Source organism: Lithobates pipiens, unplaced genomic scaffold (genome assembly GCF_037356315.1).
Source record: "Lithobates pipiens isolate NorthernLeopardFrog02 unplaced genomic scaffold, aLitPip1_a1.2 Scaffold_19, whole genome shotgun sequence".
NCBI classification, from domain to species: Eukaryota; Metazoa; Chordata; class Amphibia; order Anura; family Ranidae; genus Lithobates; species Lithobates pipiens.
In genome coordinates, this window is record NW_027507764.1 from 103159777 (window position 1) to 103179022 (window position 19246).

Consider the following 19246-nt stretch of genomic DNA (forward strand, 5'->3'; position numbering starts at 1 on the left):
TGTACCTGGCATACCAGATATTCTGTACTTGTGAAGTTTCTATAATACAATGTCAAGTGTGTCTCGTGTATATTTTCAATGGATTTTTTTCATCCTTGCCATTTTTTCAAGATTGCTTTTAATGCATGTATTGTATGCTTATCTGATAATTCTTTTTTTTTTTTTTTTTTTTTTTTTTTTTTTTTTTTAGGCCTCCCTGCTTTTCTAAATTGTAAAAAGGTTAATTTTTTTTTAAATATTAACCACTTCAGCCCCAGAAGAATTTATCTGAAGGGGGAGGGACTAACTGCAGGGGGAGGGACTAACTGCAGGAAGTGACAGATCTTGGTTCCTAGCTAATAGGAACACACAAACTCCTGTCAGAACAAGGAAGGGTTTGTTTACACACGCGTGTCCCTGTTCTGTTACTCCAGCTCACGATCGGTCGTGGCCGGCAGTCATCGCGTCCGTCGGCCACGAGCATTGCCACCCCTGGTGTGCAGAGGGCGCACGCCTGCTATCCGGAGCCCACGTATAGTTACGTGGTTTCGCGCAGGGGAGCCAACCTGCTGCAAACTGAGGCGATTGGTCCGGAAGTGGTTAAACATGTCATATTTACCTGCTCTGTGCAAAAGTTTTACACAGAACAGCTCCGATTCTCCTTTTCTGGGGTCCCATGCCGGTGCTCCTGCTCCCTTCCCAATACCCCATAGCAAGCTGCTTGCTATGTGGACACTCATGCAGGCTCACACCCGTCCATTGAGACTCGCACAGCATAGCTTGGCTCCACTCCATCCTCACAGGCTCTGATTGCCAGTGGCTCTCGCTCCTGCCTCCAAGTCCCGTGAGAGTGTAACTGGATTGAGATTGGGCTCAGGTAAGCATTTAAAGGGTGCTGGGGGTAGAGAGAACTGATCACAAAAGGCTTATTTTTTTTTTTTTTTTGACTGAAAAGTTTTAGACAAATCAGCATTACATTTCAATCATTTACAGTGAGTATTAGTGTTCAGGTCAATTATCAAAAATATGCATCTCATCCGAGAGTCATAACCCAATAACTGCTTGCCGGTGTTAAGCTAATAAAGGAGAAACGGCTATAGATACATATCAGTCACTGGCAATCCCTCAAGGTTTCTCCGTTATTCCTTGACCGTAGTATAGTGCAGGATCATGAGGTGGGGGGGAGGGGACCATATCCAGCAAGTGTGGGTGTCTTGTTAATCAAACCAAGGGGGGCCCAGGGTCCAAGTTTCCCTCCGACCAGGAGGACCAGATTTTATCATACTTCCCTGGGCACTGTCTGCTTTCCTAAGTCATTTTGTACAAGGGCAGCACCAGACTACTTGGGCGCTGCCAGGAGGCACAGGTAGGGGGGTCCTCTAATTTCCACTTCAACAGAATTTCCCTTCTGGCATAATACATTGAAAGTCAGGCATAATTTACTGTACCTATCTCCGTCAACATCTTCCATATGGCGCAACAGAATACTCAGGTCAACCCGTATACTTGTCCCAGTCACGTCCGTCAGTCTAGAGGCTATGGCTTCCCGGTAAGGTCAAATTTTTGGACAGGACCAGACCATGTGCCAGAACGTGCCTATTTCTTGCTTGCACCTTTTGACAGTTGGGGGTCCCTCTGCGGGTAGATAAATGCCAGTCTATCCGGGTTGTAATATGCCATTGTCATTAGACCATCTGTGTGTAATTTAATCTCAGTAGAAATCCAGCTGTTCTGTGAAGCCCTCTGAGGTTTGTTAGAGAACCTTAGTGAATAAATGGCATCCTGAAGGCCAAGGAACATACCAGGCAGGTCAGGGATAAAGTTATGGAGAAGTTTTTAAAGTAGGGTTAGGTTTATAAAAAGTCCCAAGCTTTGGACGTCTGTCTCACAGAGCACTGTAAAATCCATCATCAGAAAGTGTATGGCACAACTGCAAACCTACCAAGACATGTCTGTCTACCTAAACTAAATAAAACAATTTATTTTCCTTCCACTTTACAATTATGTGTTTGTCTATCACATAAAATATATTTAGATTTTTGGTTGTAAAAAGACAAAATGTGAAACTTTTCCAAGGCATTGTACCCAGACAGACCTGAGGTGTATGAGATGTATACAATGTTCTGATGTATATTCAATGAGGCGCCACTTCCATGAGGAAAAAGACTACTTTGGAAGTGAGAAAGGAAACCAAACATACATCAATTCTAGCGAGCTATTGTCTGGGACATCTATGGGGGGATTGTACAACAAAGGCAAACATGTCATTGGACATGGTATGGGGGTTACATTAAATTTGTTTGCATCTCAGGAGTAATGCATTCAAAGTGACCAGATTTCTCTAAATTTCTCTTGGTCTCTGTATCCGCTGTTCTGCCTCCATGATGGCGTCTGCTTCCCCTTTCCAACCTAAAAGCGAAGGGCAAGATGCCTGTTCCCAGGATCTGGGATCAGGGATTTGGCTGCACTTAGCAAATGAGGGATAATCTTTTTGTATAACTTAACCACTTAAGCCCCGGACCAATTGTCAGCCTAAGGACCAGAGGTCGTCTTACAATTTCGCACTGCTTTAACTGGTAATTGCGCGATCAAGCAATGTTGTACCCAAACTAAATTTGCGTCCTTTTGTTCCCACAAATAGAGCTTTCTTTTGATGCTATTTGCCTCTGCGAAATTTATTTTTTACGATATAAAAGGGAAGACTGAATTAAAAAAAAAAAAAGATATTTTCTACATTTTGTTATAAGAAAAATCGAATAAACTAAATTTTAGCCATACATTTAGGCCAAAATGTATTCAGCCACATGTCTTTAGTAAAAAAAAATGTCAATAGGCGTATATTTACGCCTATTTACGCAAAAGTTATAGCGTCTACAAACTAGAGTACATTTTCTGGAATTTACACAGCTTTTAATTTATGACTGCCTATCTCATTTCTTGAGGTGCTAAAATGGCAGGGCAGTACAAACCCCCCCCCCCCCCCCCCCCCCAAATGACCCAATTTTGGAAAGTAGACACCCCAAGGAAATTGCTGAGGGACATGTTGAGCCCATTGAATATTCGTTTTTTTGTTTTTTTTGTTCCAAGTGATTGAATAATGACACAAAAAAAGAAGCTTATGAAAAGTTGTCACTAAATGATATATTGCTCACACATGCCATAGTTGTATGTGGAATTGCACCCCAAAATATATTCTGCTGCTTCTCCTGAGTACGGGGATACCGCATATGTGGGACTTTTTGGGAGCCTAGCCGCGTACGCCACCCCGAAATCCAATCACTGCCTTCAGGATTTCTAAGGGTGCAAATTTTTGATTTCACTCCTCACTACCTATCAGTTTCGAAGGCCATAAAATGCCAAACTAGCACAACCCCCCCCCCCCCCCCCAAATGACCCCATTTTGTAAAGTAGACACCCCAAGCTATTTACTGAGAGGCATGTTGAGTCCATGAAATATTTTATATTTTGCCACAAGTTACAGGAATATTCAACATTTTTTTTTTTTTTGCACAAAGTTGTCACTAAATGATATATTGCTCACACATGCTATGGGCATAAGTGAAATTACACCCCAAAATAAATTCTGCTGCTTCTCCCGAGTACGGGGATACCACATGTGGGGGACTTTTTGGGAGCCTAACCACGTACGGGACCCCGAAAACAAAGTACTGCCTTCAGGATTTAAATATAAAACTCTACCAAAAATAACTGTTAGCGATCGCAGGGATCAGGCCTGACTCTGCGAATGCTGCAGTTATGTGTTCAGTGTTTTGTAAGTGACAGTGATCGATCAATACTGCACTTGGGTGGGCTGGGTGGAGGGGCAAAACGCAGGTGCTAGCAGGTATCTGATCCCGCTAAAAATGCGTTTTTTGATACCCTAAACTGCTGGGGACGCTAGTATAGATCTGATCAGATATTGATCTGTTCAGATTCTATACCACTACGGGAGGTTTATGCTTTGCGCATGGGTGTTAGCGGTACTGGCACTAACCTAGTGCTGCCTGGGGCGACGCAGACCCTGACCCTAAAACCTAATTTATATCACCCGCCGGGTGATCAGGGGGATTAAACCTTTATTGGGTAATAAATGATGGGTGCCCTGATTCTTTAAAAAGCAAACTAACCAGAGTCACCCGTAACACTTATACGATGATCACTGGTGAAAGGGTTAACTAGGGGCAATCAGGGGGTTAAAATCTTTATTAGGCAGTATATGGGGGTCCCTGACGCTATATAAAAACCTGATGGGGAACCTAAATAACTAACTGGCTACCTATTGTCACCAGTGACACTTATACGGTGATCGCTGGTGAAAGGGTTAACTCTAGGGGCAATCAGGGGGTTAAAATCTTAGGTAGTATATGGGGGTACCTAACGCTATAAAAACCTGGTGGTGAACATAAAAAATAACTAGCTACCTAGCGGCACTAGTGACACTAATGCAGCGATCAGAAAAACGATTGCCCCCAGGTAACCCTTTCACCCCCTTTTGCCAGTGTCACTAAGCAATCAGGGGGTTAAAACCTTTATTAGGTAGTATATGGGGTTCACGTACGCTATATAAAAACCTGATGGGGAACCTAAATAAATGGCTATCCAGCATCACCAGTGACACTTATACAGTGATTGCTGGTGAAAGGGTTAACTCTAGGGACAATCAGGGGGTTAAAACCTTTATGGGGGGGGCTACCCTGGACCTAACACTAACTGCCCTGACACTTTTTACTGTCACAACTGACACTAAATGCAGTGATCAGTAAATAAATGATCACTGCAATCAGTGACACTGTGACTGGGGGGGGGGATCGGGGGATTATTTGAGTGCCTATGTGTACCTACGTGTCAGTGTAGTGATTGGTGCACTTACTATGTGTTCTCCTCGCAGTCTGGTCAAAAAGACCGCCCCGAGGAGAATGACATCACTTCCTCCCTGCCTGTGTTTACACTACATAGGCGGGGGAAGCTTCTCATTCGCCAGGAGCGATCGAGAGGGGATGGCCAGAAACCAACCGCCATCCCCTCATCCCGGATCGCTCCTGAAGCGTAACGGACCGCCGCAGCCAGCGGGAGGGGGTCCGATCAGACCCCCCACCCGCTGGAAGGCAAGCATGTACATGTGCATGTCGGTGCCATTGTGCCGACGTAAATTTACATGCGGCGGTCCTTAAGTGGTTAATGACGAACCCCCATGGAAAAGAGTGCATAGGAGAAAACACTATGGATCCAAGAGTCATTTTTTTTTTCATCAACGGGGTAGTGGTTTCCCAGAAGGTCCTCATCTTGGAACTTTAATTTAATTAAAACGTCGATTTGGTGTTGTCTCCAGTCTGCAAAGGGTATAGTACCATAGGATGATTGTATAACGTAGGAGGATGACAAGGTACCCTGTGGAGCAAATTTGGTGCAAACGACTTTCCCATCATTTTGTCTACATAGGATATCGTAGGCCAGTCTAGGATGTCTGTCTTTCCACAAAAAGGTCAAGAAAGAGATTTGCATTTGTTTAAAGAAGGTCTGTGGAAGGGCAATCGGTATGATATATAGGATATAAATTATTTGTGACAGAATAAGAATTGTTAACTTAAAGCAGATTTCCAACTACTTTTTGCACTTTCTATAAAGAATCCTTCCATTAGCAGCATAGCCTTCTAATGTGGCATTCATTTGTCTTCTAATTTTCGGCGCTATTGTTTAGATTATATAAAAAAAAAATTACCTTATTTCCTCTACTTGTGTGTTCCCATCTTGCTTGTGGGCAGGCAAAGCCTACAAGAATTTTCAGCTGGGATATGGTGCTGCTGAATAACCAGCATGCACCACCCATTCTCACGCATGCGCAGTATGGACGCAAAGCTGGAAACGTGATGCTAGTCCTGGGCCCTGCCCGCTGACTCACGGGAAATAAGCATCTCCCAGGAGCATAGCGAGCAGACGCCAAGGGAAATTACGTCAGGTGCTGTGGAGAGGAAGTGGCAGAATACAAAAGACCCCATAGCAACAGTGCTGAAGGGGTGAGTAAAAAAGTAAACATTTTCAAAAGGTTTTTGTTGATTTCTGCAATGTTGATTTTATGGGTGGAACTCCGCTTTAAGGACGTTCACCCTCCCAAACCATGTCAAGGGATGTCCCTTCCATAACTGTAGGCCTTTCAATATTCCTGTGAATGTAGCCTAATTGAGGTCATATAGGACACTTATCAGGGGTGTGTCCCTAAAGTAAGTCAGGGGGAGCCTTTTATGTCATGCAAAAGGAAACAAGTGTTGTAAGGAGGCCTCCCATGTAGTAGGGACATGGACAGGCAGAAGCTCAGATTTCCCATAGTTGATTTTTAAAGTTGGATAGGAAGCCAGTTTCATCAACACTGGTAAAGAAACATGGGGATTTCAAAGATAAAATAAAAGATCGTCTAGGTAGGCACATAGGTTGGGTCCGTGAAGCCAGTATGGGTCTTGGAAATATCAGCATTACCCTGGACTTTACTTTAAAAAGGGCTTTAGGACCATAGCAAACAATAGTGGGGACAAGGGCCCCCCCTGCTTAGTCCCATTGCGTAATGCTGAAATGGTCCGAGAGGCTACCGTTGGCCTTTGATTGAGCTCTAGGATCTCTGTAGAGTGCAAGTACCCAGCTCATCATGCGTTCGCCCAAACCAATCCCACGTAGCACTTCAATCATATAGACCCATTTTACCTTATCAAAGGCCTTTCTGCGTCTATTGATAGTACCACACAGGATGCACATTCTGGCCCATGCTGGGCCCAGTGAAGAATATTTTAAGGCCCATATAGTATTGTCTCTGGCCTCTTGGCCCTCTATGAAGCCCATTTGATCTGGGTGGATTAAGGCCGTAACTTGTTCCTGCCAAAATTTTAGCCAGTAATTTTGGTGTGGGCCCTTAAAAGGGAGCTGTGTCTTTAGTTAGTGCAACATCAAGGATCCCTCCCGGCTTGACTTTAAAAAAAAAAAAAAGATGTTATACTTATCTGCTCTGGCCCCGATCCTCCTCTTCTGGGGTCCTCCAGCAGTGCTGTAGCCTTCTCTTCCTTGTGCGCCAGCATAGCAAGTCACTTTCTGTAGGGGCTCTCTTGCTGGGCTGTGTGCACCTATTGAGGGAGACACAACATGGTCCGACCCTGTTACCTGCTCCTTGCTCTATTAATTTGATTTGACAGCAGCAGGAGCCATGGCTCTTAGGTCTGCCTCTGCGCCTAATGTAAAGAGCAGCGCTGGCTGCAGAAAGGCACAGCGCTGGATCGATATAGGACTCAGTCAAGTATATAGCAAGGTGAGGGGCGATAGGTTTACTAAGACCTCTTTTTTACCTTAACGTATAACTAAAGGAAAAACTTTTTTGTCTTTGAATAAAATGGAAAGATTACAACGCTTTTCAGTTTCTTTTGCTGTCTGTGTTCCCACTGGGGAGAGTCATCCTCTTTATTTGTCATTGTTTACTATTATAATTTAAAACTAAAGTTAAAAAATAACAAATTTGGTTGTCCCCAGAAAAGTAATAGAGGGGGAATCTTCCAATTAGAACACCAGTTATGTTGATATGGGGGTCCCCAGGAGATTCCCTTTAATTTTAATGGATTTCCTCTCACTTCCTGTTTTGCTATGGGACAGAAAGTTAAGGTAATTCTCTCCAATGGGACAAAAATGGCAAATATAAACCTTACAGGGGTTATAGCCCCCTATTAAATCCAAGATGAGAAAAAAAAGTTTTGCCTATAGTTCTACATTAATGTGGGGAACACATGAAGGTACAAAGTGTCTTGCCTTTAGAACCACTTGAAAGCGGGATTGCACTGTAGAAAAAATATTAAAAGCCAGCAGCTACAAATACTGCAGCTGCTGACTTTTAATAAATGGACACTCGCCTGTCCCGGGGTCCAGCGATGCCAAGGCCGAGCGATCTCTTGGCTGCTGCCGTCTCCATTCTAGGTGAGGGAATCAGGAAGTGAAGCCCTGCGGCTTGACTTCCCGGTTCCCTACTGCGCATGCGTGAGTCGCGCAGCGCAATAGGAATTGTCCGCGCTGTCTCTGGGACCTGTGTATCCCAGCAGACAGCGCGCAGGGACAGGAAGAGGCATAGACTCCCGTGGGAGTCTATGCCCGGAAGTGGGTGTAAATACCTGTCTTTGACAGGTATCTGCACCCCCCTCCCCCCTGAAAGGTGCCAATTGTGACACCGGGGGGGGGAGGGTTCCGATCAGCGGAATTTCCACTTTAGGGTAGAACCCTGCTTTAATATCGGCTGTTGTCTATATTGATTAAAGAAGCCTCCACTTTTCCCTTTCAGTGCTATTTATGTGTAAAGACCTTGGCACTTTGTCATGTGACGTTTGCTAAACCTCACCTTCAGTCATGTGCTTTTTTGTTTTTTTTATTCAATTTTCTAGCTTTTCACATAAGGTCAGCGCTGACAGCAGCCTGATGCAGCATTTTCCCTGGCAAAGGCCACTATTTACCTACCTCTTAAAATGGCTGTTGTCAACATTTTAAGTGCAGGTCCGTTTAAAAAAAAAAAAAAAATTTTTTCTGTGAATAGTTATATATATATATATATATATATATATATATATATATATATATATATATATATATATATATATATATATATATATATATATATATATATATATATATATATATATATATATATATATATATATATGAGCTGCCTTTTCTATAATCAGAGCAGCAAATCAATAGTGTTTTCTTTTCTATTAATGAAAATCTGTTGGTAAAGGTATGAAAATAGTAGATTCTCTTTGAAAATAATTTATTTTATCTCTGCAGTCGTTTGACCGTAATGGTGACTGTAATTTGATTGTAGAAGTTGATGTTTTAGAGAATTTCCTAATTTCTTATGCAAATGTGTAGCAAGCTTGTTAACGTGAATGTCTAGTTGAAAAACATTCCAGCAAAACTTTAAAAAACCGGAAATATATACATGCAGAAAATTTTTTAGTTCTTTAATCTTTAATCGTACATCACGAGCCACAGCGCCATATTAATTACTATGTGGGTTATAGTCCACCTTCAGGTGCTGGACACTGGCGCACACACTAAACAGGAAATGGCCTCACTGTATAACCCCTCCCACTGCTTGAAGTATCATTTTTTTTTTTTGCCAGTGTCTAAGGTGTGGAAGATGTGCTCTGCTGAGCTCCACTGGAGCAATTGTTGCTGGGGCTAGCTATTCAGCAGGATCCATTCAAAGTGTCTGTCTTTTAGGCCGAATTGAATGGTACGCTGGCCTTGTATCTGAAGAAACAAGGTTTTGCCTGTAACGCTTTTCTTTTTAGAGAGTGATACCCTGGGGTCCCGTACTTTTGGCATTATGGCCATAAAGCTTTACTGGCGGGGTGCTTTTTACAGGTCCAGGATTGTGGGTTTCCCCAAGGATCCCTGGTTCCTGAAGGTTTAACGGAGCCCACCGTGCAGGGTAAAGATTGGGTCTGTTGGTTTTACCACAGAAGACCCTGCAGCGGGAAAGGTAAGTGGAGTTTTTCGAAGGAATTTTTACATATTCTTATGAAATGTATTTAAAGTAAATGTTCTCATGCCCCAAGTGTCACCACCGGGGGCTGTATAGAGCATGTACCTTCTCATGCTTTGCACAGGATCGTGCTGTGTCACAGAAGCAGCAAAATTTATTTTCTTACTTCAGGGGACACAAAGCTGTATTAATTACTACATGGGTTATATTGGCGTATCAGGTGCTGGACACTGGCACACCCCTTAAGGTGTGAACTTACCCCATATAACCCCTCCCACTACTGGGAGTCCTCAGTTTTTTTTGCCAGTGTCTAAGGTGTTGGGCATGAGTAAGGATGTGTTGTACAGAGCGTCACGGGCAGTATTTGAGAGCCAGCGATCCTGGCCGGATCCATTCTGATGTCTCCGTAATGGACTAAATGAATGGTACCCGGGCCTCGTAATCCGAAGCCACAAGGTTTTGCTTGCGATTTCTTTAAGAGCTGGGCCCTTGGTAGTAAGGCCAATAAAAGTTTTTCTGGCCAGGTGTTGTCGCAGGTCCAGGATTGTGGGTCAACCTGAGTTTTCCTCGGTTCCTGAAGGTTTCCTTTAAGGTCTCGGAGCCTACCGTGAAGGGCGAAGATTGGGTTCTTTATCTCTGATAAAACCCTGCTGCGAGATAAGGTAGGGGTAGTGGTCCAGCTTGGAAAGGACCTTGCCTATCAATGTTTTGGAAATTCTGGCAATCCGTCTGGCTCTAAGAGCCTGGACGGACAGCCTGAAGGGCTGTCCTGTCAAAATTCAGTCCGACAACGTCAAGGCTGTGGCTTACATCAATCACCAGGGGGCCCAGAGAGATGAATCACTTTCTGTCTTAGGCAGAATACAACGTTCCTTGCCTTGGACAGGTGGACTACTTGAGCTGACAACCATTATTTCCAGGAGAATGGTCTCTTCACCCAGATATCTTCCTTGCGATAAATGGAAAGATCCCCTAACAAGGAGATCACAGTACCCCCCAGCACTGTGCTGTTCAACTGCCTAGACACCACACGTGGAGATTGTTTTTGTTCCCCCAACAGCATAATATAAGACCTATGTCAGGGCTCGACAAACCCCAGGCTCCAGATCTCCAATGCAACCAGAAATCGCAACCTGGCGCCTAAGCTGCCACCAGCCCACTCACTATCGATGCCCCAGACATGCAGCGCATGAACACTGACTGCCGTCGTCCTCCCTCCCTCCACACTCAGCGGCGCTGCGCTAAGTGTGTGAAACTGATAAGCAACGGAGAGAGGAGGATCTGTCAGATGTCGGGGTGGGCGGGACCCGGCCTGCGTGGGCGGGACCCAGCAGCTATCAAACACCAGCCAATAAGATCTGGGCGGGCCGCTATGTGTATGTGGCCCGCCCCTTTTCTTAAGCAGCCCAATCGTTGGCTGGTGTTTGATAGCTGCTGAGCCCCGCCCACCCCGACATCAGGCTGAAATCTGACATATCCGCCTCTCTGCTACTTGTCAGTTTCACACCCCGGCTGGGTCCCTCCCATTCCGACATTAAGCTCAATTCTGACAGCTCCTCTGTTATATTTCAGTAAGAATGCTTCGTGTGAAACCTGCCAGTGCCACCTCCAATCAATACCATCTGCCAGCGCCAACCAGTGCCACCGCCAATCAGTACCACCTGCCACCGGCAACCAGTGCAACCGCCAATCAGCGCCACCTGACAGTTTCGGTGCCACCTGCTAGTGCCAACCAGTGCCACCGCCAATCAATACCACCTGCAACCAACCAGTGCCACCTGCCACCGCCAATCAGTGCCAACCAGTGCCACCTGCCAACACCTGCCAGTGACAACTAGTGCCATCGCCAACCAGGGCCACCTGCCAACACCAACCAGTGCCACCTGCCAGTGACAACTAGTGCCATCGCCAACCCAGGGCCACCTGCCATCGCCAACCCAGGGCCACCTGCCAGTGCCACCTGCCAGCGCCAACCAGTGCCACCGTTTTAATACTACCGCCTACCAGTGCCACCTGCCACCGCCTACCAGGGCCACCTGCCACCGCCTACCAGGGCCACCTGCCACCGCCTACCAGGGCCACCTGCCACCGCCTACCAGGGCCACCTGCCACCGCCAACCAGGGCCACCTGCCACCGCCAACCAGGGCCACCTGCCACCGCCAACCAGGGCCACCTGCCACCGCCAACCAGGGCCACCTGCCACCGCCAACCCAGGGCCACCTGCCACCGCCAACCCAGGGCCACCTGCCGGTGCCAGCCAGTTCAATCTGTTGCCAGCCTTACTCTTTCTGGTCAGCCCATAACCCTAATGTAACAGCGTTTCAATGGAGTTGACTGGGTGCTCCATTGTGAGTTAGGGATAGGGGGTGAAAATGAGTGGCCTTACCCCGGGAGCTGAAAAAAAAACTGGCTCCTAAATTCAAAGCAAATTTGTCAACCCCTGACCTATGTGCGGGTTTGATGCGGGCCACCTATGGGTCCCTAGCACTTTCTGGCTGTGGATTTCCGTGGGGAGATCTATCAATAATTCTGGCACATAACATCTTTGAGATATCTAGATATTCACACACAACTATTTACTTTTGATATGAGATTTATTCTGTTTTGTTTATTCACAAATAAATTACTACAGCTATTTGTTCTCCTTAGATATGCCTCTGAGGAAGGGAATATTTTCCTGTCAGGCGTTTTGGAGTTCCACCAAAACCATATATGATACCTTTGATGTTGCATACTATATATTTATATGTATGATTCCACACATTGATGTATGTATGGATTTTTATACTGTTCTGTAAAACTATTGTGTATCATTTTTGTGAATAAATTTGGAATATATTTTGTTACTCATATTTTGGTCTGCCTTAAAAGGGGTACTGTGATCTCCTTGTTAGGGGATCTTTCTATTTACACGTTTTGGGATGTTGGTGGCAATGATATTGGCAAGTTTGATGCTTTCCTTTATGGTTCATCTCTTATATAATCTTCCTTGCGATATGTCCGAGATGGGATACTCGGGATGTGGACCTGTTTGTGTCCAGATACAACAACAACAACAACAACAACTTTGTGTCAAGGACAAGAAATCCGCTAGCTTGCGGAACAGACGCATGAGTCTTCCCATGGGATCAGTTTTCTCTGATCTATGCATTCTCTCCAGTTCGGCTTCTTCTGTGTCTTCTTCGCAGGATAGGCAGGAACAAAAGGAGGTGATTCTAGTGGCCCAGATAGCCTTGGTTCACCGAAATCCATAAAGATGGCAGTAGGAGTTCCCTGGACTCTGCCGTTACGGCCGGACCTGCTCACGCATTGTCTGGTATTCCATCCTACCTTACAGATGCTAAATTTGACGGTCTGGCTATTGAGACCCACATTCTAAGGGATCGTGGTTGTCTCCTTCAGTTATATCTACCTTGATTAATGCCTGGAAGCCAGTGGCCAGGATCATTTGAGTCTGGAGGGCATATGTTGCCTGGTGCGGGTCCAGGGGCTGGCACCCCAGGAAATGTTATAGGTAGAATCCTTGATTTCCTACAGATGGGTTTGGAGATTAATCTGGCCTTGAATACTATCAAGGGCCAGCTCTCGGCCTTGTCAGTGTTCTTTCAACGGCCTTTAGCTTCACTCTTTAATGCGTAGCTTTGTTCAGGGGGTAACACAGATCAGTCCTCCTGTCAAGGCACCTCTAAATCCTTGGGATTTGGAATTTGCAGCAGCAGCCTTTTGAACCCTTATGGGAAATTCCCTTGGTTCTTTTGACTAGAAATAATCTTTCTGGTTGCCATTACTTCTGCTAGAAGAGTATCTGAACTAGCGGCTCTATCTTGTAAGGAGCCATATCTAATTATGCATAAGGGTAAGGTGGTGTTACGCCCTCATCCTGAATTCCTGCCAAAGGTGGTGACAGGTTTTCACTTAAACCAGGATATTGTTCTTCCTTCGTTCGTTCTTTTCAGAGCCTTGATCTAGTGAAGAGAGGGTGCTACATTCCCTTGATGTAGTAAGAGCGGTCGGAGTGTACTGAGTGTAAGGGCGATCGCTCAGGTTCGTAAGACTGCCATTTTGTTCTGCCGGATGGTCCAAGAACGGGACAGGCAGCATCTAGATCCACTATTTCCAAGTGGATTCGTCAAGTCTTTATTCAGGGTTATGGTTTTAAAAAAAAAAAATTCCTCCTTTTTCGTGATAATGCACACTCAAACAGGGCGATTAGTACCTCCCGGGTGATGCATCATCAGGCCTCTGTGACTCGGATCTGTAAGGCCACGATATGGTCTTCAGTTCATACATTTACCAGATTTTATCAAATCAGAGTCAAGGGTCAGGAAGATACTGCCTTCGGGCGCAGTCCTCTGACTTTTTTTGTCCCCCCCCCCCCCCCCCCCCCCCTTCAGTTGACATTGCTATGGAACATCCCATGTAGTAATTACTACGGCTCTGTGTCCCCTGATATAAGAAAATAGGATTTTTATAACGCCTTGCCTGTAAAGTCCTTTTTTGATGTATATCGGGGGATTCAGAGGTCCCTCCCTAATTCTTATACACTTATATTGCTTGCTACAAAACTGAGGACTCCCAGTAGTGGGAGAGGTTATATGGCGAAAGATCACGCCTTAAGGGGCGTGCCAGTGTCCAGCACCTAATGCGCCAATATAACCCATATATATTAATTACTATGGCTCTGTGTCCCCTGATGTACATCAAAGAAAAGGATTTTACAGGTAAGCTGTTATAAAAATCCTATTTTTTTTTATTTAGCGTACGTCCACTCACATGAAACCAATATACTCTTTGGTGCCCATAGTCAAAGGACAGTAGTGTTATCCATAACAAATTTAAAGATGAGATATTGTGTTCAGAGCAAATCTTGCCATAAAACAAGAATCAAAGTTCCATTTTATTTTTTGTTTTGTTTTTGTAAAGATGGTTTTCAATTCCATATGCATTATTTTGTTTTATCAGCATAAAATTGAGCTTGGTTATACAGCATGAGGCTGTATATTCTACAATATTAAAGTGTTTGGTAAACTCGTTCAATGAATCCAAATTCTACAAGCCAAAATAACATGCACTGCATTGATGCATTCACACTATTTCACAGTAACCATGACATAAAACAAAGTTCAGTAATATGCCTTTATCCCAATGTTTTGCAAATCTATGTATTCTACAAACTGGATGATTGTTTGAAAAGAAATGCATTTGTGCAAATGCAGCTCTAAGTGCGAGGAGGAAGGGCAAGGAGTAAAAATTAAAGTGAAATCTAAGCGGCTTATAAACGTGCGATCTTTCCGCACATAGCTTGAAGTGCTTTATTCCTGCCTTAAGGACCAAAATGGCAGCAGGCCGTGAAAGTGACCCAGTTTGGGAATATTTACTAACCTGACAGCTTATTCAAAATGGGAAACCTTATTTTTTTTTCTTTTTTCATATATTAAAGATTCTAACTACCAGCAAGAATAAATCCTCGCATTTTAAAGAGCACCTGTCCTTTCAGATCCCTCATGGCAGTGTCTGTTAGCGGGCATCCACTCACCTGCTGCCACCATGTCCCTCACCTTGTGTCACTGCCACATCACCAGCCATCCCATTAACGTGAATGGGACTGTCGTGAGTCAACAGGGGGGTCAGAGGAGGCGCTGCTGCGGGACAGATGACAGTTGCTCTTAAAAAATGTATGATTTAAATCCAGCCTTTTTACTAGTGATTTAAATTCAATCCACCCTGATAGACATAGTAAGATCATCTTCTTATGCCCCCTCATCACTACTTGTGTCATCATTTTGTGTTCTTTATTAACTTAATGATATTTTTGTCTTGCAGGTTGCTGGATGTGTGACGTATGTACTCTTCTTGGCTCCATTTAACTTTAGGACATCTATTGGAAGTCTTCTAGCAGCAGTGAAACCAGATACAGCTGAGCAAGGTATGAGGAGCTGCATATGACCGATATATTTCTCACTGTCGTTTTAGTTATACAGTAGGTATAAAGTCTACAACCCCCTGATAAAATGTCAATTTTCTGTGATGTAAAAAAACAAAACAAAGCTAAATCATTTCAGAACATTTTCCACCTTTTTTCATGTGGCATATAAACGTTACAACTCAGCTGAACAACAATCTGATATCTTTTAGGTGGTGGGAAGTAAAAATAAACTAAAATGTGGTTGCATAAATGTGCAAACCCTTAAACTAATACTTTGAAGCACCTTTTGATTTTATTACAGCACTTAGTCTTTTTGAGTATTAGTCTATCAGCATGGCACATCTTGACTGGGCAATATTTGCACACTCCTTGCAATAACACTCGATCTGTCAGATTGCGAGGGCATCTCCCGTGCACAGCCCTCTTCAGATCACCCCACAGATTTTCCATAGGATTCAGGTCTAGGCTCTGGTTGGGCCATTCCAAAACTTTAACATTCTAGTGAAGCCATTCCTTTGTTGATTTGGATGTATGCTTTGGGTCATTGTCATGCTGAAAAATGAAGTTCCTCTTCATATTCAGCTTTCTAGCAGAAGCCAGAAGGTTTGGTGCCAATATTGACTGGTATTTGGAATTGTTCATAATTCCCTCTACCTTGATTAAGGCCCTTGTTCCAGCTGAAGAAAAATGGCCCCAAAGCATGATGCTGCCACCACCACCATGCTTCACTGTGGGTATGGTGTTTTGGTGATGTGCGGTGTTGGTTTTTGAGCCAAACAACATCTTTTGGAATTATGGCCAAAAAGCTAAATCTTGGTTTCATCAGACCATTACACATTTTCCCACATGCTTTTGGGAATCTTCAGTGTGTTTGCAAAATTTAGCCAGGCTTGATGGTTTTTCTTCAAAAGAAAAAGATTCCGTCTTGCCGCCCTACCCCATAGCCCAGACATATGACTAATACAGGAGATTGTCACATGTGCCACACTGCCAGTACTTGCCAGATAGTCCTTCAGCTCTTTTAAATTTGCTGTAGTCCTACTGGCAGCCTCCCTGATCAGTTTTCTTGTCTTCATCAATTTTGGAGGGATGTGCAGTTCTTGGTAATGTCACTGTTCCAAATTTCTTTTTTATTCATCACTGGACACAGAGTGAGTCTGTCATTTATTACTTACTGGGTTATACTTCATCTCTAGGTGAATTTAAAGGTCTTTAGAAGCGCTCCCCCTATACAACTCCTCCCATTAAGGAAGTACTTCTGTTTTTTTTTTTTTCAAATAACGTTTTATTCACCATCAGTGAAAACAGAGGCATAGAAACAGTACAGTAGTGCAATAAGAGACAATCACATATAGGGCTATACAGAAGTAAATATAGGTATGTGACGGGCAGCAGCTGAGCACAAACATGTGCCATAGAGTCCAGTGTTTCGGGCGATGGAGTGTCACGGGGCGGGGGGCACCAAAAATCAGCCATCCGCCCCATAGCCCCCATGACCCAGTACGTGCTGCCCAGTGGCCTAAACCAAACATACAATGCATAGCAAGTGAGAATCGCTATAAAAACTATAGAGATGAGAAAGAAAAACAGAGAAAGGGGAAAGAAAAGAAAGAAAAGAGAGGAGAAAGTGCCAGAAATCCAGGTCGTCATGCCTCACCCATTTCGCCCCTAGTCTTCCCGCAGTCGCCATCTCTCCCATATTCGGTCGAATTCCTCCAGCCTGTCCCTCAATCTGGCCGTCATCTTCTCCATTAATTCTACGTCCTTAATCCGGGAGTAGAGGGCCTCCATGGATGGGGCCAGTCTACTCTTCCAGTTAAGGGCTATTAGACAACGAGCTGCAGTAAGGATATGCCGCAGAAGCTGCCGAGACGGCTTAGCCATCCGCGGTTGGGACAGGCCAAAAAGATAGAACTTGGGCGTAAACGGGATAGGCACCTCAAATACCCGGCCAAGGAGCTGTTGGGTTGATGTCCAGAATGGGGCTATCAAAGGGCAGGCCCAATATATGTGAAGTAGGGTGCCTCTGTCCTGAAGGCAACGCCAGCATCGATCAGAGGCAGAGGGGTAGATTTTGTGGAGCACGGCTGGGGTCTGGTACCAGTGATAGAGAATTTTGTAAAAATTTTCCTTGTAAAGTGTGCACAAGGAGGATTTGGCCGCTTGCCTCCACACCCCCTGCCAAGCTTCGAGGGGGAGTTCCTCACCCAGCTCTCTTTCCCATCTCAGCATATACTTGTGCTTGCCCTTTGTGGGAAAGTGGTGCGCGTTAAGGATGCGGTATATGTCTGATATCATGCCCCGACGGTTCCGCCCCTCAAGTATGAGCAGTTCAAAGGGGGTGGGCGGGGAAAATTGGAGTCTCGGAGCTATTGTTTGCGCAAAATGTCTGATCTGTAGGTAACTGTAGAACGTCCGTTGGGGGAGGTCGTGTTTAGTCTGTAGGTCCGAGAAAGACAGCAGTTTTCTCGATCTGGGGTCCACTAGGTGTCCCAGATGAAATAGCCCCCGGGACGCCCAGGGCCAAGACATCTGGTGAGTAAGGCCGTCCGGGAGTTTAGGGTTACAAAGAAACGAGGTTAGCAAGGATGCCTCCGAGTGGAGCCTGTGTTCCCGGGAGATTTTCCTCCAGAGCTGATTAAGCTGGACCATCGGCCCCAGTAGGCGATTCGTATCAACCTGTGTGTCCGTGCCCCAGAGGAGGCTATTCGGGTGCATCGGGGCTAACCATAGCTTCTCTATCTCCGACCATTTGTTGTATGACCACTGCGTGTACCATGAAACTATAGCCCGTAATTGCGTTGCTTGGTAGTACCTAACCAGGTCGGGGAACGCCAGACCCCCATCCGAGCGCGAGGCAATCATAACAGAGGCGGGAACCCGATGCTTTTTATAGTTCCATAGGAACTTCAGTAAGTCCCTCTGGAGCATACGGAGGTGCGCGTAGGGGATCGGGATTGGGAGCGTCTGGAATAAGTAAAGAAGTTTGGGGAGGATCACCATTTTAATAGAGGCGAGCCGCCCTAAGAGCGATATTTGGTGAGCCTTCCATTTATGGAGAAGTGCCCTGATCTCCCTATAGAGGGGGGGGAAGTTGGCCTGGTAGAGGGTGTGAAAGGAGGGGGTAATAAGAACCCCCAGGTATTTTAGAGAGGAGTTCTCCCATCTGTAGGGAAACACCGCTCGTAGGTGGGCCTCTTCCGTCGCTGGCATATTAATCGGGAAGGCCACTGATTTGGAGGCATTGATTTTGTATCCCGAGATCTCCCCGTATCGCTGCAGCTCCGCACTCAAGATGGGCAGGGATGTCCTAGGCTGAGTCAGGGTGAGGATGACATCGTCAGCGAATAAAGATATTTTAAATTCCCTATCCCGAACTAAAATGCCCCTGATATCTGGATTGCTTCTAATGGCCTCCGCCAGGGGCTCTACACAGAGAGCAAACAGCAAAGGAGAAAGGGGGCAGCCCTGGCGGGTGCCATTGGCAATAGAGAAGGTTGGAGACGTAGCATACGGCGTTTTAACTTGCGAGGTGGGGGTGGTATAGAGGTGCTGTATTGCTTGCAGGAAAGGACCCTGAAATCCCATGTGGCGTAAAGTCGTCATCATGAAAGGCCAGCTCAGACGATCAAATGCCTTTTCTGCGTCTAAACTCAGAGCCAAGGAGGGGAGAGCAGTCTTATTAGCTACATCTATTAGGTCGATGACTTTCCTAGTGTTATCACCCGCCTGTCTGCCAGGTACGAAGCCCACCTGATCCTTATGGATCAGAGCCGGAAGAATCGCGTTAAGGCGATTCGCTAAAATTTTTGTAAAAATTTTCAAATCTGAATTC

General features: G+C 45.1%; 1 protein-coding gene across 1 annotated transcript in view; it reads left to right on the forward strand.

Moving 5' to 3' along the window:
• The window catches only part of LARP4B (La ribonucleoprotein 4B), a 182641-nt gene that overhangs the window by 35646 nt on the left and 127749 nt on the right, over positions 1 to 19246 (forward strand). Inside the window, exon 2 of the mRNA XM_077491124.1 lies at positions 15309 to 15411. The gene's annotated coding sequence lies outside the window, so the exon portion shown is untranslated. The remainder of the gene's footprint in view (positions 1 to 15308; positions 15412 to 19246) is intronic.